The following is a 7500-nucleotide window of genomic DNA, read 5'->3' on the forward strand; positions in this document are numbered from 1 at the left end:
AGAGAGTTGAAGTCTAGACTGAAGAGTTCTAGTCTCCTGATGGTAATGACTCTAAAGAAGTCTAGACTGAAGAGTTCTGAAGAGTCACACAGAGAGAGGTAGCACATCTGACTCAGACAATGAGAGATAGCACATCTGAGTCACACAGAGAGAGATAGCACATCTGACTCAGACAATGAGAGATAGCACATCTGAGTCACACAGAGAGAGATAGCACATCTGAGTCACACAGAGAAAGGTAGCACATCTGACTCAGACAATGAGAGATAGCACATCTGAGTCACACAGAGAGAGATAGCACATCTGACTCACACAGAGAGAGATAGCACATCTGAGTCACACAGAGAGAGATAGCACATCTGACTCAGACAATGAGAGATAGCACATCTGAGTCACACAGAGAGAGATAGCACATCTGACTCAGACAATGAGAGATTGCACAACTGAGTCACAGAGAGAGAGACAGCACATCTGACTCACACAGAGAGAGATAACACATCTAAATGCCCCTAATACAGTTAGCTTTAATAACATTTGATCAGTGCTTTTGGAAAACTCTCCTATTGATTTTGAGGCTCAGATGAATGTTGTGATAATCATCCAGCTTTAACACCCTGTTAGAGTCAACAGAGCCAAATGAAATTACAGTGATCAATTATATTAGTCTGGCACCAGAACAGGAATTATGGTCTGCTGGTTACCACAGTGATGAATTTTTTTATTTTATTTTTTACCTTTATTTAACTAGGCAAGTCAGTTAAGAACAAATTCTTATTTTCAATGACGGACTAGGAACAGTGGGTTAACTGCCTGTTCAGGGGCAGAATGACAGATTTGTACCTTGTCAGCTCGGGGATTCGAACTTGCAGCCTTTCGGTTGCTAGTCCAACGCTCCAGCCACTAGGCTGGAGGGGGGTAGAGAGAAGTGGGCTAAAGGTAAAGCTGTCATTTTTATATATATATAGAACTCTAATTCAACAGCTAAGGGGGGTTTGTATGGCCCATCTCCCCCGAAACAGCATTAAACACAATGTGTATGCTGATAAATCTCTGGGACTGTCAGAACAGGACACAAACACACACACACACACACAGAGTGTAACAAATATGCACGCAGGCATGTACACAAACACACATATACGCACATAGAACCCCTGTACCCCTGCACACACCTACACACAAAGACACACACACCTACACACACAAAGAGAGTGAGGCTGTTCCAGCAAAGTGACAGTGCTGAAAAACCTGGGCTATCACAACAAACGGCTCTGACTACCTCTGGGTCTGACTATGAATACTGGCCTGCCTAGAGAGAGAGGGAGAGAAAGTAGGGGAGAGAGGGGGAGAATGTAGGGGAGAGAGGGAGAGAATGTAGGGGAGAGAGGGAGAGAATATAGGGGAGAGAGGGAGAGAATGTAGGGGAGAGAGGGAGAGAATGTAGGGGAGAGGGAGAGACAATTTGGGAGATAGGGAGAGAAAGTAGGGGAGAGAGGGAGAGAACGTAGGGGAGAGAGGGAGAGACAATTGGGGAGAGAGGGAGAGAAAGTAGGGGAGAGAGGGAGAGAACGTAGGGGTGAGAGGTAGAGAAAGTAGGGGAGAGAAAGTAGGGGAGAGAGGGAGAGAAAGTAGGGGGGAGAGGGAGTGAAAGTAGGGGAGAGGGAGAGAAAGTAGGGGAGAGAGGGAAAGTAGGGGAGAGAAAGTAGGGGGGAGAGGGAGAGAAAGTAGGGGAGAGAGGGAGAGAAAATTGGGGAGAAAAAGCAGGGGAGCGAGGGAGAGAAAGCAGGGGACAGAGGGAGAGAAAGTAGGGGAGAGGGAGAGAAACATTTGGTGTAATGTTTACTGTTTTGTTTATTATCTATTTCACTTGCATTGGCACGTAAACATATGTTTCCCTTGCTATGTAGCACTTTTAATTGAATTGAATTGAAACGAGACTCTAAACCTAATCCTATCTCCTAATCCTAACCCTAATTCTCACCCTAACGATAAACCTTACCCTATCTCCTAATCCTAACCCCCAATTCTCACCCTAACTCTAAACCTAACCCTATCTCCTAATCCTAACCCTAATTCTCACCCTAACTATAAACCTAATCCTATCTCTTAATCCTAACCCTAATTCTGACCCTAACTCTAACTCTAAACCTAACCCTATCTCCTAATCCTAACCCTAATTCTCACCCTAACTCTAAACCTAACCCTATCTCCTAATCCTAACCCTAATTCTCACCCTAACTATAAACCTAATCCTATCTCCTCATCCTAACCCTAATTCTGACCCTAACTCTAAACCTAACCCTATCTCCTAATCCTAACCCCAATTCTCACCCTAACTCTAAACCTAACCCTAGGTCGGGCTGCCTTCTGAGAATTCATAGGCGAGTGAGTAAACCCCCACTAACATCAGTCCTATTAGCCAACGCGCAATCATTGGATAACAAAATGGATGATCTCTGATCAAGACTATCCTACCAACGGGGCATTAAAAACTGTAATATCTTATGTTTCACCGAGCCGTGGCTGAGCAGCGACATGGATAACATACAGATGGCTGGGTTTTTAGTCCATCGGGAAGATAGAACAGCTGTCCCTGGTAAGACAAGTGGTGGAGGTCTATGTCTATTTGTAAATAACAGCTGGCGCACAAAATCTAATATTAAGGAAGGCTCCAGGTTTTGATCGGCTGAGGTAGTATCACATGATAAGCTGTAGACCACACTATTTACCAAGAGAGTTTTCATCAATATTTTTCGTAGCTGTTATTTACCACCGCAAACTGATACGACACTCAACGAGCTGTATAGGACCATAAGCAAACAGGAACATGCTCATCCAGAGGTGGAGCTCCTAGTGGCCGGGGATTGTAATGCAGGGGACTTAAATCAGTTTTAACTCATTTCTATCAGCATGTTAAATGTGCAACCAGAGGGAAAAAAAAACTCTTGACCACCTTTACTCTACACACAGAGATGCGTACAAAGCTCTACCCCTGCCCTCCATTTGGCAAATCATACCATAACTCTATCCTCCTTATTCCTGCGAACAAGCAACAACTAAAGCAGGAAGCACCAGTGACTCACTCAATAAGAAAGTGGTCAGAGGATGCAGATGCTAAGCTACAGGACTGTATTGCTAGCACAGACTGGAATATGTTCTGGAATTCTTCTGCTGCCATTGAGGAGTACACCACATCAGTCACCGGCTTCATCAATGATTACATCCACGACGTCGTCCCCACAGTGACTGTACGTACGTACCCCAACCAGAAGCCATGGTTTACAGAAAACATCTGCACTGAGCTAAAGGATAGAGCTGCCGCTTTTAAAGAGTGGGACTATAACCCAGAAGCTAATAAGAAATCCCGCTATGCCCTCCGAACAGGAAAAGCGCCAATACAGGACTAAGATTGAATCGTACTACACCTGCTCTGATGCTCGTCGGATGTGGCAGGGCTCGCAAACTATTACAGAGGGAAGCACAGCCTTGAGCTGCCCAGCGACATGAGCCTACCAAATGAGCTAAATCACTTCTATGCTCACTTCGAGGCGGGCAACACTGAAGTATGAATGAGAGCATCAGCTGTTCCGGACAACTGTGTGATCACACTCTCCGTAGCCGAAGTGAGTAAGACCTTTAACTTATTCGATATTGGGGGCGCTCTTAATTTTGGGATAAAAAAACGTTCCCGTTTCAAACAAGATATTTTGTCACGAAAAGATGCTCGACTATGCATATGATTGACAGCGTTGGAAAGAAAACACTGACGTTTCCAAAACTGCAAAGATATTGTCTGTGAGTGAACCAGAACTAATGCTACAGGGGAAACCAGGATGAAATTTCATACAGGAAATGCCCCAGATTTTGAATGCGCTGTGTTCCAATGTCTCCTTATATGGCTGTGAATGCGCCAGGAATGAGCCTACACTTTCTGTCGTTTCCCCAAGGTGTCTGCAGCATTGTGATGTATTTGTAGGCATATCATTGGAAGATTGACCATAAGAGACTACATTTACCAGGTGTCTGCTTGGTGTCCTAAGTCGAAATTATTGCGCAGCCTCAGCTGCGCCGACTTTTCCATTAGGTTCAGAGGAGAAAGGCAACTGCCACGAATGATTTATCATCGAATAGATATGTGAAAAACACCTTGAGGATTGATTCTAAACAACGTTTGCCATGTTTCTGTCGATATTATGGAGTTAATTTGGAAAAAAGTTTGGCGTTGTAATGACTGAATTTTCGGGGGGTTTTCTTAGCCAAACCTGATGAACAAAATGGAGCGATTTCTCCTACACAAATAATCTTTTTGGAAAAACTGAACATTTGCTATCTATCTGAGAGTCTCCTCATTGAAAACATCCGAAGTTCTTTAAAGGTGTAACGGCGTTCTTCGTTTGTCGCAAGAAAGTCGGACCGAAATGCAGCGTGTTGGTTACTCATGTTTTTAATGGAACAAATGACGATACACGAAATAACTTATAAATACAAAAAAAAAAAAAAACGGAACGTGAAAAAAACCTATACAGCCTGTCTGGTGAACACTAACACAGAGACAGGAACAATCACCCACGAAATACAAAGTGAAACCCAGGCTACCTAAATATGGTTCCCAATCAGAGACAACGAGAATCACCTCAGGCAGCCAAGCCTATACAACACCCCTACTCAGCCGCAATCCCAAATACTACAAACCCCAATACGAAAATACAATATATAAACCCATGTCACACCCTGGCCTAACCAAATATATAACGAAAACACAAAATACAATGACCAAGGCGTGACAAAATTAAATGATTTTATTTGAATGCTTTTTTTTCTTGTTTTTGTGAAAATGTTGCCTGCTGAATGCTAGGCTTAATGCTATATGCTAGCTATCAATACTCTTACACAAATCCTTGTGTAGCTATGGTTGAAAAGCATATTTTGAAAATCTGAGATGACAGTGTTGTTAACAAAATGCTAAGCTTGTGAGCCAATATATTTCTTTCATTTCATTTGCGATTTTCATGAATAGTTAACGTTGCATTATGCTAATGAGCTTGAGGCTATGATTACACTCCCGGATACGGGATTGCTCGACGCAAGAGGTTAAACAGGTCAACATTACCAGGACGTGTACTCTGAGCATGCACTGACCAAATGGCAAGTGTCTTCACTGACATTTTCAACCTCTCCCTGTCTGAGTCTGTAACACCAACATGTTTCAAGCAGACCACCATAGTCCCTGTGCCCAAGAACACCAAGGTAACCTGCCTAAATGACCACCGACCCGTAGCACTCACATCTGTAGCCATGAAGTGCTTTGAAAGACTGGTCATGGCTCACATCAACACCATTATCCCAGAAACCCTAGACCCACTTCAATTTGCATACCGCCCCAACAGATCCACAGATGATGCAGTCTCTATTGCACTCCACACTGCCTTTTCCCACCTGGACAAAAGGAACACCAATTGAGAATGCTTTTCATTGACTACAGCTCAGCACTCAACACTACAGTGCTCTCAAAGCTCATCACTAAGCTAAGGACCCTGGGACTAAACACTTCCCTCTGCAACTGGATCCTGGACTTCCTTACGGGCCTCCAGGTGGTAAGTGTAGGTAACAACTCATCTGCAATGCTGATTCTCAACACGGGGGCCTCTCAGGGGTGCGTCCGCAGTCCCATCCTGTACTCCCTGTTCACCCATGACTGCATGGCCAGGCAGGACTCCAACACCATCATTAAGTTTGCTGACGACACAACATTGTTAGGCCTGATCAATGACAACGATGAAACAGCCTATAGGAAGGAGGTAAGAGACCTGGCTGTGTGGTGCCAGGATAACAACCTCTCCCTCAACATGATCAAGACTAAGGAGATGATTGTGGACTACAGAAAAAGGAGGACCGAGCACGCCCCCATTCTCATCAACGGGGCTGTAGTGGAGCAGGTTGAGAGCTCCTTGGTGGTCCTTGGTGTCCACATCACCAACAAACTGGCTCGGTCCAAGCACACCAAGACAGTCGTGAAGATGGCACTACCAAACCTATTCCCCTCAGGAGACTGAAAAGATTTCGCATGGGTCCTCAGATCTTCAAAAGGTTGTGCAGCTGCACCATCGAGCGCATCCTGACGGGTTGCATCACTGCATCACTGCAAGGCACTACAGAGGGTAGTGCGTATGGCCAAGTACATCACTGGAGCCAAGCTTCCTGCCATCCAGGACCTCTACACCAGGCGGTGTCAGAGGAAGACCCAAATAATTGCCAGGGACTCCAGCCACCCTAGTCATAGACTGTTCTCTCTGCTACCGCACGGCAAGCGGTACCGGAGCGCCAAGTCTAGGTCTAAAATGTTTCTCAACAGCTTCTACCACCAGGCCATAAGACTCCTGAACAGCTAATCAAATGGCTACTCAGACTATTTGCATTTGACCCCCACCCCATTTTCATGCTGCTGCTACTCTCTGTTTATCTGTGTATTCCTGCTGGCCTGTTATTGTTCTCATAGATTAAACACACATCGTGTGTCTGTGTGTGTGTGTGTGTGTGTGTGTGTGTGTGTGTGAGTGTGTGTTAGAATGTGCGAGTGTGTGTGTGTGTGTGTGTGTGTGTGTGTGTGTGTGTGTGTGTGTGTGTGTGTGTGTGTGTGTGTGTGTGTGAGTGAGTGAGTGAGTGAGTGAGTGAGTGAGTGAGTGTGTGTGTGTGTGAGTGAGTGAGTGTGTGTGTGTGTGTGTGTGTGTGTGTGTGTGTGTGTGTGTGTGTGTGTGTGTGTGCTGTAAGACATCCCCCACTTGACAACATGATGAAATGTTCCTCCACATCCTGTGTTTACATGTTTCTGTTAAATCATCTACAGTTTGTACCAACACTTTTCACAATTAACAAACAGTGGATTAGCCAGCGTTTCATGTGCAGTCACCCTTAGCAGTATGTGACACACTGACACTGCAGGTAGAAATGCAGTGGAGTCAGACAGTCACAGTCACATTGTCACACAGCCACACAGACACATTGTCACAGAGGCACACAGTCACACAGTCACAGAGGCACACAGTCACAGAGGCACACAGTCACAGAGGCACACAGTCACCTTGTCACAGAGGCACACAGTCATACATTCACACAGTCACACAGTCACACAGTCACACAGTCACTAAGTCACAGAGGCACACAGTCATACATTCACAGAGGCACACAGTCACACAGTCACTAAGTCACAGAGGCACACAGTCATACATTCACAGAGGCACACAGTCACACAGTCACAGAGGCACAGTCAGATTTGAATAAGATGCCAATCAAATTAGACCAGAAAATAGAGTCGTGTTGATAACAAAATACTGTGACAATTAAACAAAAATGTTGTTAAGTTCAGGATATTGATCAGAAAGACTTGTAAAATAACACTTCTTGCCATATAATTAAAATGATGGCTATCATTCAAGGAAATGCTCCTTCAGCTTTAGGCCCAATCTGAGAGATGTGTCTCAATAGGTTTACCCGCTCAGTGTT

General features: G+C 44.8%; 1 protein-coding gene across 2 annotated transcripts in view; it reads right to left on the reverse strand.

Annotated features, from left to right (window-relative positions):
• LOC135517127 (guanine nucleotide exchange factor VAV3-like) overlaps positions 1 to 7500 on the reverse strand; it is a 229299-nt gene that overhangs the window by 50830 nt on the left and 170969 nt on the right. The window lies entirely within an intron of this gene.

This window comes from Oncorhynchus masou, chromosome 28 (genome assembly GCF_036934945.1).
Source record: "Oncorhynchus masou masou isolate Uvic2021 chromosome 28, UVic_Omas_1.1, whole genome shotgun sequence".
Lineage (NCBI taxonomy): Eukaryota > Metazoa > Chordata > Actinopteri > Salmoniformes > Salmonidae > Oncorhynchus > Oncorhynchus masou.